At 41.1% G+C, this 18180-nt stretch overlaps 1 long non-coding RNA gene across 21 annotated transcripts in view; it reads left to right on the forward strand.

Annotated features, from left to right (window-relative positions):
* Window positions 1-18180, forward strand: part of LOC113615468 (uncharacterized) — a 148055-nt gene that overhangs the window by 66397 nt on the left and 63478 nt on the right. For 18 of the 21 annotated variants that reach the window (XR_003431015.1, XR_003431023.1, XR_003431019.1 and 15 more), the window contains 4 exons: window positions 8979-9105; window positions 11522-11710; window positions 11907-12070; window positions 12183-12317. This is a non-coding gene — a long non-coding RNA (uncharacterized LOC113615468). The remainder of the gene's footprint in view (window positions 1-8978; window positions 9106-11521; window positions 11711-11906; window positions 12071-12182; window positions 12318-18180) is intronic. The other 3 variants (XR_003431013.1, XR_003431026.1, XR_003431024.1) reach the window with 3 other exon arrangements.

Below are 18180 nucleotides of genomic sequence, written 5' to 3' on the forward strand. Positions count from 1 at the left end.
ATTATATAAGAAAGTTTTTGAGATTCTTGTATTGCTCTCCAAAGCACCCCTGCCACATTCACCAAAGACTTAGCAGTTCACGTCACTTTGAGTTTTGAATTGATGTGAACATCAGTGAGGATAAGTCCCCATTAGGGCAAGAATTTGTACACTGAATGTTTTAATCACATGGGAATGTTGGTAAGACATTTAGAAATAGGAATGGAAATATTGGCCAATAATGCATATTACTGTGTGATGAAACTACTGATGCCCTGTAATCATACTGTTGCAATATCAGTATAAATAGAAATTCAAAATGGTAGAATACCTCCTGACATGTGAGCAGTGTACATGAGTTTTCAAGTGTTGAAAATCGGGAGCTATTGCTAAGATTCTGGGGTATCAGAGACATGGCACACACTCTGAAGGCATTCCGTGGATACTTTTTATTTGAAAAAAAAAAGGGTGCCAATCTCCAGATTTCATATTTATGTAATCCCCCAAAAGTTCACAGTAGCAGACCTCCCATGAATCTAGGTCCCTCTCAAGCTGAGGGCTTCCAGGTGGAAATTACAGTAACTGAGACGAGCCACTGGCCTTGTGTGAAGATGTCCTGCCCCTGGTTCTGTCTCTGTGACGGACTTTCAGAGCTAAGTGAGGACTTAGCAGCGTGACCGGATGATAATCTTCAATCTCAAAGGCAGAGTCATTTATCATAGTTGTGTCTGCCAGCCCAGACGAAATGAATGTAGCACAGTGCAAAAGCTCTATAGTCATTTTACCAGAAACCAGTGCATGTTGGTCCATCAGGAGGGCGTCCCAGGGCTTCCCTGGTGGCGCAGTGGTTGAGAGTCCGCCTGCCGAGGCAGGGGACGTGGGTTCGTGCCCCGGTCCAGGAAGATCCCACATGCCGCGGAGCGGCTAGGCCCGTGAGCCATGGCCGCTGAGCCTGCACGTCCGGAGCCTGTGCTCCGCAACGGGAGAGGCCACAACAGTGAGACGCCCGCATACAGCAAAGAAAAAAAAAGAGGGCATCCCACTCCAAGATAGAGAAAGGAGGGACCACTTTGAAAACATGCTTCTGTAGGGTTATTCAAGAGTCTGCTATCAGAACTTCTTCACAAGTATCCATCGCCAATATGTTTAGACATCAGTAGAATAATCTCAGTATCTGTGTATGAATGATTTTTTGAAAAGTCCATTTAAACTCAGATACAGATTATAGTTTCCAGAAAATGTGTACCCGTGAAACGTTCACGGGAAAATTACCATCTGAGAGAAAGGATTACAAAAAACCTGCTAAATGCCCTTTTAAAAAATGGGCCTAACTCTATGTTTCAATCCTAAAGGATGGCCTGCCGTTTCAAATCCATGCCATCATTTATATGATACTGATTTTATTGTCACACTTTGAAAATACTCTGTCCTGTGTGTTTATGATGGCCGTAAATGTTCGGAATAACATTTGGAGACCAAGTCACTATTCAGAGTAAGGGAAATAGAGGCCTATGTAGAGAGGTTAGAGCCCATTAATGGGCCCAGTGTTTAGACCTAAGAAACCTACGTAAGACAACTTGTCTTGAAAAGCAAGCAAAAGAAGCTCTCAAAGTGACTCTATTTAAAAGTCCACATTTTGTCCTGTCCAGGAATCCTTAAATGGTATATGTTTGTAAACAGAATTGACACTCAAGCATCCAGCCACAGCCCGCCCTCCGTGTATGCTGAGGATGTGGAACCCATGGATACGAGTGGCAGGCTGTACTTCGCCATTTTATATAAGGGACTTGCGCATCCCCGGATTTGGGTATCTGCGGGTGGGGGTGGGTACCGGGGGACAACTGTATACTAGGCGTCAAAACTCTCTGGGTGAGCAGATTATAGCTTTGGCACGTTAGCACGTCCAGAGCACAGTAACTCCCCACTACAGACCTGGGGCTGCTTGCGTCATCAAGTCAGTGCCTGGGGACTCACTGGTTCCAGTTGTATTGGTGCTAGCTGGGGAGTCAATATGTTGCTTAACCCAGACTAGCTAAGGGGCTTTGCTCCTGGGGAGGGGTAGGAGGGAAAGTGAATGTTTTGCTCCCATTTTCCTCGTAGTACATTAGAAACAAAGCACAAAGTTGGCTGGAATCAGTGTTAGCATTGCCCAAAGCAGCTGAACTCTGATTTAACCAGATGCCATAACTATAGCAACAGGGAAATACTGGAATTTTGAGATTAACCATGCTACTGAAATTTACTAAATATAGCACACTTTGTGGTGAGGTGCATATTATAGGTATTTCCTTTATTTTTTAAATGACAGTGCAAGTCAGGCTATGGAAGGAAAGGTAATTTATTATATATAATGGCTGCTGAAGTCTCCCTACTCCCTATTGATCTATATCTATAAATGTGTGTTTTGAAACCAAATGAGATAAATCAGCTTGATTGTCCAAGGCATGGATGGAAATTGGGCTACCATAAAGGCTATCTTCAGATTTGTACCGGTGTTGGAATATTCATCTTTGGGATTTAATGGAAATAACTTCGGGCTGAGTTAGGAGCCCTGAGTCCCAGCCTCCGTTATTAAATCACTGTGCGATCTTGGGCAGGTCCCTAAAGGGATTCTGGGTCTCAGGTCCCGCATATTTCTAGTGCTGGAAGCTGAGCTGTTCCAGCTCTCCCATTCTAGGCTTCTGGAATATTTAGGGTTAAGTTTCCCCCTGCTTTGGCTCTGGAGGGTACTTACTGACACCGTGTGGAATGAGAAGGAGAGATTCACATCATGAGATCCCTGGATCAGGGAGGTGGTGACATGTACGACTGGGGGTTTTCTTACAGGTTTTCCTCTGGTCAGGGAAGTGCTGTCTCCACTCCGCAAGCCCTATAAAGAGATTGGTTATTGGCTTCGTGCTCCTTCAGTTCTCCTTTACCTCCTTGACCCACAGCTGGGCCTATGTGGCCTCCAGAGGTAGGCCATCGCCGCACTCAGCAAGGCTCTGAGCCCCATCCTGTCTGTATTCAAGGGAGACGTAAAGGGTCCAGGGTCATTGAGGCAGCGTAGCTGTAAGTTCTTCTCAGACTCTGTGCCTCAGTCCTAATAAATCGATTCTTGATATCTTCCCGTGACCAACCCCTTGCCTTCTCCTCCACGCCCAGGAGCTCATTGCTTGTCTGTTACCCACTCTTCTTTTACCAGAGAGCCTAGGTCCCTGCCTTGGCTTCATACTAGGTGTCCTTGTCCTTGGAAAACTGGAACTCTGCTGCTCTTTTCGGTCTTCAGGTCTGAGCCTGGCCACTGCCAGACCTCTCTGGATTTGTCCATCAGCCTGCAGAGATCTTTGTCTATAGCTTGTGTCTGAGACTCCACAATGCCTCCTCCTTCCGGTCCAGCATAGCCCCTTGTTGCTTGCTACTGGCTCTCACTGAAGCTGCTGCCTGCCTTGCCTGGACCTCTGTCTACTGCTTATTACAAGACCCTCTTAGGGTGTCTCCATCTGCTCTGTGGGGACACTGCCCTGTTACTCACTTCCGGGCCTTCCTGATGCTGCCTATTAGCCTCTACTTCTCGTATGTCATTGGAGATCCTACCCTTAGAGCCTTCCTGGGCCTATCTGGTCTCTGGGTCCTGGATCTCCCCAGCTTGGTCTATCCCAACCCCAGCCAATTTCCAGTTAGAGCCTACAAAGTCTTTGTGGACATTTCTTGGGCCAGGTTTTCCTACCTGGGCCCATCCCTCAGGATGGAAACTACTGTGTCCAGACTCACCCACTGTGTGCCAGTTAAAAAACAGCCTCATAAAACTTTGCAGTCAATGACTTCGTAGGATAAATTCAAGTTAAAAGTATGAGATGGACGGTGAGGGAGAATTTCTGTATCTCTGTAGCCTATGGTAGGGAGAAGAGATGCTGTTGCGAATTTTTGAGCCAGAAAGAGAGAATTAGGTGAAAGGTGAAAAATGTCCTTGAGATCTTTTGAGAAGCAAAGTTGCATGTGAATCTAAGGTGAGATTGTTATTGTTGTTAGTAGTCAGCCTAGTAGTATTCAGTTCCTTGCAAAGGTGCATCTGGCTTAATGAAATAACCCAGGATCCCAGCCCCCATAGCAGGGGCACGCGTAGTGGCTATAGCTATACGCCCTTGTGCTGACGACTTATTCTTTCTGAACCTCAGTTTCCTCATCTGCCAAATGAGGCTTTGTGGAGATAATATCTTTGCTCATTTATAAGCTCTCAGGGTGGTGTCAAGAATGCCAGTTAGTGGGCAGTGAACGTGAAAGTGTTTTAAGAACTGTAATGCATCCTACAGACAATTCGGTCTTCCTTGCCAGTTGGGTGAGAGCCATAGACATGGAACCTCTTGCCCGGTGTTGGTGGACAGCAAAGATTGGGATCAGTGAGGGAATAGCAGGTCAGAAATAAGGCAAGTGGTGTGACACGGAGCCAGAGAAGACTGGGGAGATAGAATACAAAGCCAAGTGCTTTAGGGAGCCAGCAGAGCCGGCGCACAGGGACGTTTGAAGGAGAGGAATTTCCTGAGTGGAGAGGAATTTCCTGAGCTAGAGCGCAGGGGCTACTGCCTTCTTTTTGTTTGCCACTTGCTGTTGCTGCTCTAGCAGCTCAGACTGAAGCTATTTTGGAAGCAGTTAATAGCAGTTAAAAGAAGAGTGGAACGAAGGTGAGGGATTATTCTTATAAGGTCTGGCAGGATTTAGGGACCAGGGAAAGGGTACAAGGCCAGTATCAGCTAGCCCAAGGTAAACCCAATTCAAAGGAGAGTGGTAAGTGGCCTAGGTGAGCAGCAAAGGCAGGCTGCATTTGGACACTGTGATGATTAACTCTATGTGTCAACTTGGCTAGGCCATGGTGCCCAGTTGTTTGGTCAAACACTAATCTGGATGTTGCTGTGAAAATCTTTTTTTATACGTGATTAACATTTAAATCAGTTGACTTTGAGTAAAGCAAATTGCCCTCCATGATGTGGGTGGGCCTCATCCAATCAGTTGAAGGCCTTAGGATGAAAGACCGAGATTTCCCAAAGAAGGAGGAATTTGGCTTCAAGACTGTAACATAGAAACCCTTCCTGAGTTTCCAGCCTGCCTGGCCTGCCCCCGCAGATTTTGAACTCAAGACCGCAGCATGAATTCTTACCTGAATTTCTTACCTGTCAGCCTGCACTACGAACTTCAGGCTTGTTAACCCCTACAGCTATGTGAAACAAGTCCTTCAAATACTGCCCTGCTCTCCCTCTCTCCATATATATATATATGTGTGCATGTGTGTGTGTATTTATATATACATGTATATGTGTATATATGTATTTATATGTGTATATTTATATATTATCGGTATGTGTATATACACATCTGTATCTATCTATCCTATTGGTCTGTTTCTCTGGAGAACCCTGACTGAGACAGACACATAAAGATGGCAGTGTAGCTTAGGGCAGAGACAGTTGCAGGATCATTGAGGGCCTTAAGTGTGTGGTCATTGTGAGTTCTTTTACTGAAGTTGTCAGTCAGTCACAAAGTATTAATTGAGTTCCTGCTCTGTCTACCAAGTGAGTATCTATTGTGCCACAGAAGCTGGTTGGTACAACCTCTATCGACGCAGATCCCTGAGAGGTCAACCCAGAGCCTCAGTGGAAGGCTCTCACTTTTACACCAGAGAAGTTTTACTCCCCTGGGAGAACATTGAAGGCTGGGTGTCCTCCACCAGGGGTTGGGGATCTGACTAGAGAGGGCTTCCAGCTCTTTCCGGCTGATAATGGGGTCAAGAAGGACTTCTGAGAGTCCTCTCACTCAGACTTAATAGAGTCAACGCCATCGAAAGTGACTGCTCGTTTGGTCTAGCTCCTCCTTATACAGATGAGCCCTGGAGAGGAGAAGCCGCTTCTCCAGGCCACACAGCAAGTTGGTGGTGCAGCCAGGCTGATCGTTCAGATGGCCAGACAATAAGTAAGGAAGGAAAGAAAGGAGAAGGAAATAGAGGTCTGAATTCCCCTTGTGGTTTTACTATAGGTCATTTGTTGAGTAATTGTCCCAAAGTTAGGAAACATTCCTATTTTTCCCAGCTGGATCACAAGGAAGGAAAAGAGAAGAGTCTGAAAAGTAAAGTAAAAGAAAATTTAAAAACATATTTATAAGGGCCCTCACTGCTAAATCACAGAGTTGAAGATGATCAGTGTAAGTGAGTTTCATTGGAGAGCTAATTAGCTTTCCTAGGGAATTCTCTAATGGCAAGAAAGCCACAGCACTGTCCAGCCACCTTACCACCTTGACCAAAGAGTATTTGCCCTTGTTAAAATAAAGGCACACTTGGATTGCTGTTCACCAGATCTCCCTGTTTCTCCCCATATTTGCTGAGGAATTTAGTTGTCTGCCATGAGCATACTAAATTGAATTGATCAATGAAAATGCCACATGTGTTCATTTGTTTTAACTTGACTCTGATAGCTCCATCCACTAAACCTACAATGAAGTCGTAACTCTTTGAAAAAATATAAATTAAAAAACATCCTGGCAGTTCAGAGTTCGGGATGAATCAGTAAAGGTAACTCTTTCCTTTGCAGTCAGTATTGCCGCTTTGTGCCCGTGTTTTCCATTTAGGATTTGTTAGTGTAAATCCTCCTCATACATCACTGAAAGCGTTAAGATTTATATGGCAGAATATAGTCTGCATTAGGCCTTTAGGAGAAAGTGGATGACCTAATAGGGTTTTCTACCTTTAATTTGTACTGTTCTTTGTGGGAGGACATTTTAAAATAAACTCTCATATTTGGGAACGTAGTGTTCTGCAAATGGCATATATCATTACCAATATGGGATGTTTTACTGCACTTTCCATGGAGTCCCTGGGCTCCTTACTGAGATGCATCCTCATGGCAAAGCATCTTTTGTGGGCAGGAGAAGGACATTAACTTCTGATCCACTCCTTCCCTGTTTGGAGCACAGCCCAGCTTTGATCAGCTCCTTAAAGAGCCTTCTGTTTACACCCTCTCATAGGTCTGCGGACAGTATTTGCCAAGTACATTGGAATCTTGGCCAACAGGTGCCACTGGGGCGGGGAAGGTATTCATCAGCTCCTTCCTTTGGTAGCTTTCCTTCTAGTTTTCCTCTTTTGAGGTAGTGAAAACTGCTCCAGGCTGCTTCTGTGATCTCTATATTCTCCCCCTTTTATTTCTTTTCTTTTTATATCCTTTTCTCCCTTCTCATATACCAACTGATGGGACAATTGAGTGACTTTCATCCATTCATTCAAGCATTTACTGGGTTCTACTTCATGCAAAGCGCCGTAAAATAGTCTGAGGTTTTAGTTATTCTCTTCTGTCTTGTTCCTTCTTAAATTATAAATGTAATACATATTCATAGTAAAAATGCAAACAGTACAAAAGGATATGAAGTGAAGAGCCCCTTCACGTCCCTAGTCTCACTCCTTAGGCATAATCATCAGTAACAATTTCTTGTGTATCCTTCCAGAACTTTTCTATGCATACAAAAGTGTATGTATGTATACATTGATGCAACCATATACATATAGGTTCATACATACACATATATGCTTTTTCAGGAAACACTGGCTAGAGCTAGAAACAGTTTTGTAAATTCACTTCTACGTATATATATCTTGGCACGCTTTCCACGTCAGTACATGCAGTCCTGCTGATTCCCTTTAAGGCTGCATGGTTAAACGTGACTTTAGGAAAGCCTGAGGTTTTGATGAGTTTTCTATAGAGGGCACTAAAGATGGCCAATTTTTTGAATGTATAAACTCAATTTTCATTCACTGTCCTCAGGTTTCTTTTACCTTTTCTGTATATTGAGGGTGTTACCCAGCTATGCATTCCAGCACTTGAAGGATTCCAACGGCTTGCAGATGCTTCAGGGAAATCAAAATTAGCTTGATCGGTTTCCCTACCTGCACACCATGTATCCACTCTGGCCTTGGACCACTTTCAAGGGAGCTGCCAATCCAGTCTCCAGGGCTTGTCTCAACCTTGATGACAGTTTCTTTCCTCCTTTTCGTAAGAGTTTCTCCTTCAGCTTCAGCCTATATTTTCTGGTCCAGCCTCATTGACTATAAAGTTCTTGCTTATTTGGACATGTTCTGTCCTTACTAGTTTTCATTTGGCCATGTACAATTTGAGCCCTCCCTCAAGGAACTGCTAATTCTAGCACACCCTTATTTGAACACTTATTGTACATCAGACTTGTACGTGGCATTTCCTTTAATCCTCCCAACAAACTCATGAGGGATGTGCAATAATTATTCCCAAATGATAGATGAGGCACAGAAAAGTTAAGGACATTGTCCAAGGTCACACAGCTAGTAGGTGGAAGAGCTGGTATTTGAACCCAGGTTCATCTGACCCTAGAAGCTGTGCTTTTAACCAGCACATGTACTGTCTCCCTAAGTCAGCAAGTACTTCTTGGCTAGCCAGTCATTGCAGAGCAACCCTAGTTTATCTGTGAGCCTGTGCTTCTCTAAGGACAGGCCACAACATCCACTTCCTGAGTATGTGCTGCATGCCAGGCTCGAGAGGGTGGCGCTGAATTCTCACATGCTGGAATAGCATATTCTTGGGAGCTAAACCATGGAGGGGATCTTGGGTGGGAGGAAGCACTTCCTGCTTACAATTCAAGCTGGAAAGGGATTCCCACATTACGAAGCCCCACAGTCCTTCCTGTGTAATACTGTTAGAAGACCTCAGGCAGAATCAGCAGCTATTGGGCATTTTTGTTTAATCTCTTCATGTTCCACCTCAGTTAAAGACACAGGCTTACAACCTCTACTTTGACCAAAACCACCAATCTACAAGAGGGAAGTGGTCTTTAATTTTATTTTCCAGATCAGAGTTCTCCACTTTCCCTACCAATGCTGCCTTCCCTGGGTGTTGCCTCTTGGAATTCAGATTGATCTGAATGAGGTGTCCAAGATAAAGTACATGGTAACTAGGAGATGATTTCTATTCTGGTCTCTCTCTCTCTCTCTCTTTTTTTTTTTTTGTCTCCAGTCCTGATTCTCCAACTGCCTTGCCTTCTTGTTTTGGGGATTCAGAATCTGGACGTCATGGCCCAGTCACTGAATTGGGAATTTCTAAGTCCCTTGGAGTCCAAAAGAAAGACCATTCTAGATGTCAGGTAAATGCCTTTCATTTCTTAACTGTCTGATAGAAATTGAATAGTTGGAAGAGTATTTACTTACTTATTTTCAGGTTTTCAGTCTTATTTACTTACTTATTTTCAGGTTTTCAGTTTTATTTTATTCCAAGCATGGGAAAATAAACCTGAAAATCTGGAAAGGGAAACGTCGAACCAATAGCAGTTGCCCTGGAATTGTGGGACTTTCGCAATAATAAATGTCTAGATGATGTGTTTATTCCAGTCCCAATCCAATTCAATTCAACAAATACTTGTCGAATACCTGCTGTGAAAAAGATAAAGAATGACTAAGACATGGCTCTCACCCTCCAGGAGTTCACAGTCTAACAGGGAAGTCAACATGTACACTGTTCATTCTCATACAAGGAAGATAATAATAAAGGTATATACAGAAGTTTAAACAAGGTGCTGTGGGAGTATTGGAGGAGTGAAAAATTAAATTTAATTAGGGAATCTGGAAATATTATGTTTGAAAGAAGATTTTGAGCTTGGTTTTAAAGGGTTGATGAGACTATTGCAGGAAGACTTCAGGTGTGAAAACCTAGGGGAATGGCGATCGGTCTGGAAATACAACTGGAGAGGTAAGTCTGACCGTTTATGGACTTGCTCTGCAGACAAAAGAAGCCTTGGATTACCACCCTTCCCTAAACAAAGAGGAATCTCTTCTGTAGCATCACAGTCTCTGTGTGCTTCTCAGTGGCCTCTTTGTACAGACGGATGCCTTCCAGTTACATTCGTATTCATTTGATGAAGATTCTCTATATGGGAAATACTTGACTTTATAATACACAACACATGCGATTGATTTAAACAGCTCCAATGTATCAATAATGCATTTAATTTATTTCTCTCCCCAACAGTGTATGTAGCTATATGTACTTTGATTATATTGACTAAGATTACAATCCACGTTGATATAACCTGAGAGTAGTTGTTCATGATCTGGGTGGTATTGCGTTTGAAATTTATCCTACCCTGTCATTGGTTCCACTCACTTTGAATTTATACTAAACCAGTTCTAGCTGTTACGTTAGGTTTCTCTTTTACTAGCTCTATTTATTGTCTTTCTCTGGTATTCCTATAAGAATGTCAGATGAAATTACATCAGATGCTTCTCTCTCTAAGATATGTTAACTTTGTTCCATCCTCTTTCACCATTCAGCTTGTCATCCTATCATGAACAGGAGTTAGCTTTGTTTGGTATGATTTGTGTTTGAAGAATCCATATTGACTACTGTTTATCACTTGGGTTTCCCCTAGGTACTCATAAATGACTGCCTTAATAATTGTCCCCACCGCTTACCAGATATTGAAATTAAATTTATGAGTTTAATTCCCTGAGTTCCCTGGGGATTTTTTTTTTTAAAGAAAAAGGAACAAGGCAGTCTCATGACTCACAGCAACTCTTCCATAATAAAGCGGTGTGATAAAGAAAAACATTTTGCAGGAAAACAAATTTTAGTTTTAGCCTTCCAAATGATTATTATAAAAACTAACGAAATACGATTTTTTGGAAATACTAAAACACATCCTGTATCCTTGAAAACTACTTATTTATTGTGCTCACACATATTTTTAAGGGCCATAACAGATGCCTAGGCAATTGGGAATTTGGTCTTTTTATATTCAAATTGTTGTATGCTTGGAAAATAGCCCAATAATGGCACTTTTTAAAAGGTTATTTTGTAAGTACTGTCCGTCAGACATATGCTAAAGTACTGTTTCAGGTTGCTGGGGCAACCTGCCTGCCACAATTGTGGTTACTATTTATGATTTAATGATAATGCATTGACCTGAAACCCGAGTCTTACCTTCACTGAATGCAGTGCAGGCGCACTGTAGGTAGGCTGTAGGTAGACCATAGCTACCTCTAAATCTCAGTGAATGACTAGCAAGGGATTGATGCACATGTGTTAGCAAACAGTAGGATCCCTTGAAAGGGATGGATGTGTAGAACATTGGACAACACCAAGAGCTCTGGTAGAGCTTAGATTTCTATACTTCCCCAGCTAAGACTCTGTTAACTGAAGCTAGGAATATGTGGAATGACTAGTTTACATCAGTCTTGGTAGAGAAGTAACCAATTTTCTCCGACGAAAGCAGTTTGGACCCAGTAAATGAACAACATGCTGACGCTATAGTCCCTTTTCTTAGTGTTCCTTTGAAAAGTGGTAAGGCACATTTCTTTTCCGAGCCAGTACCAGCCTCTTTCCAATGGCTTGGTCTAGAGGCAAATGATGTTCAAGGGCACTTTTTTTGTGTAATCTTTTTCAATAGGTGTGACAGGTATTCCGAAATTTGTATCACAGTGCCTTATGCTTTGGTGCCTGTTAAAACTATAATGCATAGGTTTTTGTTGTTTTTACTTGTTTGTGTGAATGTTTTCATTTCAAAGACTGCCATCCAGGGCCGTGCAGCAACTGAGTGATGAGAAAATACCCCACTATGCGATCCTGGCGTGCGCTAATATTGAGGGTGAGAGAACATGCTTAAATCGTCTTACCAATTTGACAGGAATGATTTCAAATCTGGCACACTGTGGCCTCACTCCTCGCCAGTGTGCCCCTGGAAGAGCAAGCCCATGGTGAGCTCCTCAGAGTTTGTTAATGGGAGGAAAGCCTTGGGTTTAGGGAGAAAGTATTTGGATAGCATTTTAAGAAGCCCTTCCATTTTTAGTAGAGTAGAAAAATCTACCTCTGAGTCTGCACTACGGTCTTTTCTCTGGATGAGTACAATGACTGTCTCTCTCACATTTTTCTGATATTTATTCTGCAAATCAGCTACATGAGTCCCTGCCACTCTCCTGAATAAGCTTCCAGGCATTACCTACATGTTGTGTTCCTGTGGAGGGGTGGCAGTAATCTCAGCTAAGATAAACCGGAGCTTCTGTGGATAAAGCGTAAAGGCAGTGAAGTGTGTGCTGTAAGATTTAACGCCTCTACAGGTAATTTTTTTTGGAGCGGGGATCTGGCATTTAATCAAATCCAGAGGCATTATGTAAATTTAATCACCTTGTAACACACTAGTAATTTTATTATCTCCTTTTCATTTGACAGTGCTTAGATGCAAGTTGAGCTTGGAATTCCAGAGGTAGAGCATTGCTGATTGGAGGCATATTAAGAGAAAAGTACTGTGGAAATGAGATAAAACCTTTATTCTTGCTATTGACTGTTGTCTTCGTATGTGTACAGGTATCCGACAAAGGGTTTTTAGAATAAAGTGTGCCTGTTTAAAGTTTTCCACCTTTCTTAAAGCCCCCAGTGAATTGCAATGAGACTGTTTTGAATGGACTATGTTAAATCTATTTCTGTCAAATGGAAAACCTTCACACAAATGCGATGTGATTCAAACTCTCCCTAATACGGGGGCCGCCTTTATACTTGTGTAGCCCATTTTGCTTGGCCTCTGCTTACTAGAATCATGTCTAGTGTTAGATTATTTATGCCATAAGGTCTATTTAAAATTGAAGACAGTATTTACATTCGTCAACACCAGTTTTGATAGGTTTTTAAAAGGTGCAATGGGGTCGATGATCTTGGATAGACAAATTATCCATCACCACATCACTGTTCATATTATGAGACTGAGGAAGAAAAAATCTGGTTAAGTTGAATTTCCCAAAAGGCACTTGGGCTTTTTGATCTATGATTCACACTAATGATTGTGTCTAATGAAAGTAATGAAGCTAAATACTTTATCTGTGATTTAAAGAATGAAATTAGAAAGGAGGCAAGAGGGAAGGCATGATAACCTGTTGAACTGACCTTGCTAAGGCAGGAGAAATGGCATTTTGGGTACATTTTCTTTCTTTGACTTCTCTGTTTTACTTTCCCCGTTCTCCTTCATCTCTTAACCTGAAAGAAACTCTTGAGAACATCTCTTCTCCTGAAGACAAAGATTCTATGAGCTCACCCATCCATATATTGGAACATGGAAGCCCCTGGTCAGCCAGGAAGTCTTTCCTTTAATCACCTGATGTCTCTCCTGCTGTATCTTGCAGGCATGAAAGCCAACAACTTGGGCAAATGCCCCTAATTTGGGTTCAGTTTAGATGACCGGGTTTCTCCTACCTAGAGTGCTACTTACTTCAGTGAAAACTCTTCTTCTTTCTAAAAACCCTTACTAGCTCTATGAATCATAACATGTCCTCAGTATGGGAAATCAAAATGGTATAATCTGAGATTAAGATTGAAGTGCCTTACTATCCAGTTTCCCATCAATCTTATTATTTTTTCTCTGTTTATCACTGATGCCTCAGTTTTTTCATCCTAAAATGGCGATAATGATCACTACCTAAATTGTGATTGGTATAAGGAATCAGTGAGACACTGGATGTGAAAGTATCCAGCACTAGGTCTGGCCTAGAGCACATGCTCAGTGAGGGCAGGTTGAATTAGAATGATCTTATGGTTAGGAGGATAAAGAGTTGACTTTTGAAAGATCTTTATATATTAAATACAAGTCCTTTGTCAGATATGTGGTTGGAAAATATTTCCTCCCAGCCTGTGGCTCGTCTTTTCATTCTCTTAACAGTGTCTTTCACAGAGCAAAACTTTAAAATTTTGAAGTCCAGTTTATCATGCTTTTGGCATCATATCTAAGAACTCTTTACCTAACCCAAGGTCATGAAGAGTTTCTTCTATGTTCTTTTTTTCTAAAAGTTTTATAGCTTTATTTTCTACATTTGGATCAATTATCCACCTTGAGTTAATTTTTGTGTAAAGTGTGAAGTTTAGGTCAAGGTTATATTTTTGCATATGGGTGTAAAATTGTTTCAGCACCATTTGTTGAAAATACTTTTTTCCCATTGAATTGCTTTTGCAACTTTGTCAAAAATCAATTGGCCATATTTATGTGAGTCTATTTCTGGACTCTCTGTCTGTTCCATTGATCTATGGCTCCTTCCCTTTGCCAGTACCACACTGTCTTGATTAGTGTGGATTTACCGTAAGTCTAGAAGTCAGATAGTGTTATTCTTTCAATTTATTCTTCTTTTTCAAAATTATTTTAGCTCTTTTAGTTCCTTTGCTTTTCAAATAAATTTTACTTATCTAAAAAAATGTTATGTTGGAATATTGACTGGAATTGCATTAAATTTATAGATCAGTTTGGCATGAATTAACATTTTTACTATGTTGTTTCTTTAAATCCATTAACACAGTATATCTATCTGTATATTTAGATCTTTTAAAAATTTCTTCTATCAGTGTTTTATGGTTTTTAGCATACAGAGTCTTTGCATATTCTGTTAGATTTACACATAAGTATATTTCATTTTGTTCGAGCTACAGTAAATGGTGTGTGTGTGTATATTTTTAAATTTTAGTTTCCAATGGTAACATTGGGAGTATATAGAAATATGATTGATTTATGTATGTTGACCTTATATCCTACCACCTTAGTAAGCTCACTTATTATTTCTAGAAAATTTTTTGGTCAATTCCTTGGGATTTTCTGTCTAGACGGTTATGTTCCCTGCAAATAGAATTTTATTTATTTCCAATATTTATGCTTCTTGTTTATTTTTCTTGCTTTGTTGCATTGGCTAAGACTTCCAGTGTGATGTTGAATTGGTGGCAAGAGACAATGTTTTGCATTGTTCCAGGTCATAAGGAGAAAACATTCAGTCTTTTTACCATGAGGTATGATGTTATCTGTAGATTTTTTGGAGACACTTTATTAGGTTGAGGAACTTTTCTTCTATTCCTATTTGCTGAGAATTTATATTACTAATATATATTGACTTTTTTCCAAATGCTTTTGCTGCATTGATTGATATACAGGCATATCTCATTTTATTGCTCTTTGCTTTACTGTGCTTTGCAGATATTGCATTTTTTTTACAAACTGAAGATTTGTGGCAATCCTGCATTGAGCATGTCTATCAGTGCCGTTTTTCCAACAGCACTTGGGACGCTTGTGTCTCTGTGTCACATTTTGGCAATTTTTGTGATATTTCAATCTTTTTCTTTATTATTATATTTTTTATTGATGATCTGTGATCAGTGATTGATGTTATTATTATAAAAAGATTAGAACTCGCTGAAGGTTCAGATGATGGTTAGTATTTTTTAGCAATAAAGTATTTTTAAATTAAGGTATGTACATTTTTTTAAACATAATGCTATTGCACACTTAATAGACTACAGTATAGTATAAATACCACTTTTATATGCACTGGGAAACCAAACAAGTCATGTGACTTGCTTTACTGTGATATTTGCTTTATTGCAGTGGTCTGGAACCAAACCCACAATATCTCCAAGGTGTGCCTCTAATCATGTAGTTTTTCTTCTTTAGACTGCTAATATGGTGGATTACATTGACTGATTTTTCTGTTATTGAACCAACCTTGTAATTTTGTGATAAACCCCACTTGATTGTGGTGTATTATTTCTTTATATATTGCTAGGTTTGATATGATAATATTTGTTGAGGCTGTCTATGTCTATATTCATGAGGGATATTGGTCTGTAGCTTGCTTTTTTGGAACTGTTTTTGTCTGATTTTGGTATCAGTATTAGGCTTGCCTCATTAAATCAGTTGGGAAACATTTCCTCCTTTTCTATTTTTTGGAAGATTGTATAGAACTGGTGTTATTTCTGCTTTAAATTTTGTATAGAATTTGCTAGTGAAATCATCTGAGCCTGAAGATTTCTTTTTCAGAAGGTTTCAACTACAGATTCAATTTCTTTAATGATAATAGGACTGTTTATTTCATCTTGGGTGAGTTTTGGAAGTTTGTGGTATTTAAGGACTCATTGCTGTTTTGATCTTTACAATAATTCTGTGACATAGGCAAGACGGATAGTCTTAAATCACTGCTCAGAACAGTTCCTGGTACATAGTAGAAGCTTTGTTAATTTTAGTAGGATGAATTTGTTAAATGAACTCCATTTTACAAATGTGGAAACTAAGGTTCAGATTGGTGAAAGCACTTGTTGAAAATTATTTAGCTCATAAGTCACACTGTTAGGACTCAAACCCAAAAATAAAAAATAGCTTTTGAAGAAGAAAGAAAAAACGAGGAGGGAGCTAATTCAGCATCTATTTTGTGCCAGACATTGCTGGATACTTTTATTTAACTTGTCTCATTTAAATTCTGACAGCAATCCTGTGATATAGGTGTTGCTATCTCCATTTTAAAGGCAATGGAAATAAAGCTCTGCATTAGTCAGGGTCCTAACAGGAAATATGGCACACTTCAGTCAGGATAGTTTGAGAAGGGTTTACTAAAGCGACTATTTACAAGACATAGGCAGGGTGTAGGGAAGCCATAAGGGCTAGCGAAATACCCTATGGCTAGTATAGTGGGGCTGTTACTCCACCACTATCACCCAGGCCCAAAGGCATGAAGGAGAGGAGAGGCTAGAAAGAGTGTCTGGAAGGAGAGACCTCTAGAGCAGGTAGCCTTCGGATGAGCAGTGGTATTTGGTCAAGGGACATAGCTAACTCCCCACAGGGTGACTTCAGAGGCAGGAAGCTAGGAGGAAACTACACTCTTCTCCCAATCTTTGATCAATGGCCAGAGTTCCTTTCTGACCAAATCCAACCAGAAGCCAGGGACCAGTCAAACCTGTTGATATAATCCATACCAGTTTCCTGGGGAGGAAAGCAGGACAGAGAGTGAATCCAGAGGACAAAGATGTTAAGTAACTTGTCCAGGGTCACACGGCAACCTGGTAAGAGGCAGATTTAGGATTCAAATTCCAGAGCTCTGGTTCTTGACACTGCGCTTGTCCATCTTCCCCAGGGGACTGACTTTCAGGACCAAAGTGGCAGAAAGGGCCTGTGATTAGTCCCCCAGTGTGTATATTTTCTCATTTTATTTCTCTTTGCCCTGTAATGTAAATACAGATACTTTGGTATTATAAAGCACCATTAGGGTACCAGAGAGAGGTTAGAAAGAGAACGCTAGGAGGTGGAAGGAGTTTTGCCTGAGTGAGGAACCAAGAAAGGCGATGGAAGTTAAGGGAAAGACTCTAAGAACTGGACTATGAGCAGGCCAGAAGCAAGCAAATTAGGCTACAAATATTAAGTGAGTGTTTGCTATGCTAGCTACAGAAGGTGACAGAGGCTAAAATGTTCTAAAAAGAATCAAGGTTGAGCAGAGTTCCCTGTGCTATACAGTAGGTCCTTGTTGGTTATCTATTTTAAATATAGCAATAGATACATATATATGTATAACTGAATCACTTTGCTGTACACCTGAAACTAACACAATGTTGTTAATCAACTATACTCCAATATAAATAAAAATAAAAAAATAATATTTTTAATTTAAAAAAAGAATCAAGGTTGAATGAAAAGGAAAGAAACCCTTTGAGGAGCTTATGTCATGCTAGGGGCTAGAGGTGAGAGAATTTGTATATTCTGACTCTGGAATTCAGCTGATAAGCTGTGGACCCAGGCTAAGATGGCTGCCTGGAGCAGCCTCAGGGTTCCTTGCTAAGAGCCTAACCTGCTGGTGGGTAAAATAGGTAAGAAAATAAGTTGCTGAGAAAGGTGGCCTCCATGACTTAGCTGGTACCTGCACTTTGCTTAGATGTATATAACCTGTACCTTAAAACCCCTCACATTGGACAAGGCAGGCCAACATGCAACCAGCAGGTACTGAGGTAAGGCTGTGGGCTCTGAGAGAGAGAGAGGAATGAGAGCCTCTCTTTAAAACTGAGTGTTTGACCTCCCTGCTTCCTTACTGTGATCTCTGTAATGACAGCCTCAGGCAGTGATACACAGTCTGGTCTCCTCCTCTCAGCTACTGTTGGGTCAGTCTCTCCATTCATGGTTTTCTGAGGGGCTCTGGTAGCCTGGGAGCTGGTTTGAGCAAGACCATCTTGACCACCAACCCTTGCAGTATCTGGCTCAGTAGTTCTCAACCTTGACTGAACATAAGAATCACAGCAGGTGGAGGGGGAGAGGGGACATGGACATCTTCAGAGTCATATGAGCAGCACAATTATACAGGGCCCCATGCTCAGAAGGGGGCTCCATGCCGTGGGTTTAATGCCTTGCGGTTGCCATTTGAAATTCTTAATAATTTTATTTTTGAAC

Source organism: Aethalodelphis obliquidens, unplaced genomic scaffold (assembly GCF_003676395.1).
Source record: "Aethalodelphis obliquidens isolate GAN/ISIS:26980383/991018 unplaced genomic scaffold, ASM367639v1 scaffold118, whole genome shotgun sequence".
In the NCBI taxonomy this organism is placed as follows: Eukaryota; Metazoa; Chordata; class Mammalia; order Artiodactyla; family Delphinidae; genus Aethalodelphis; species Aethalodelphis obliquidens.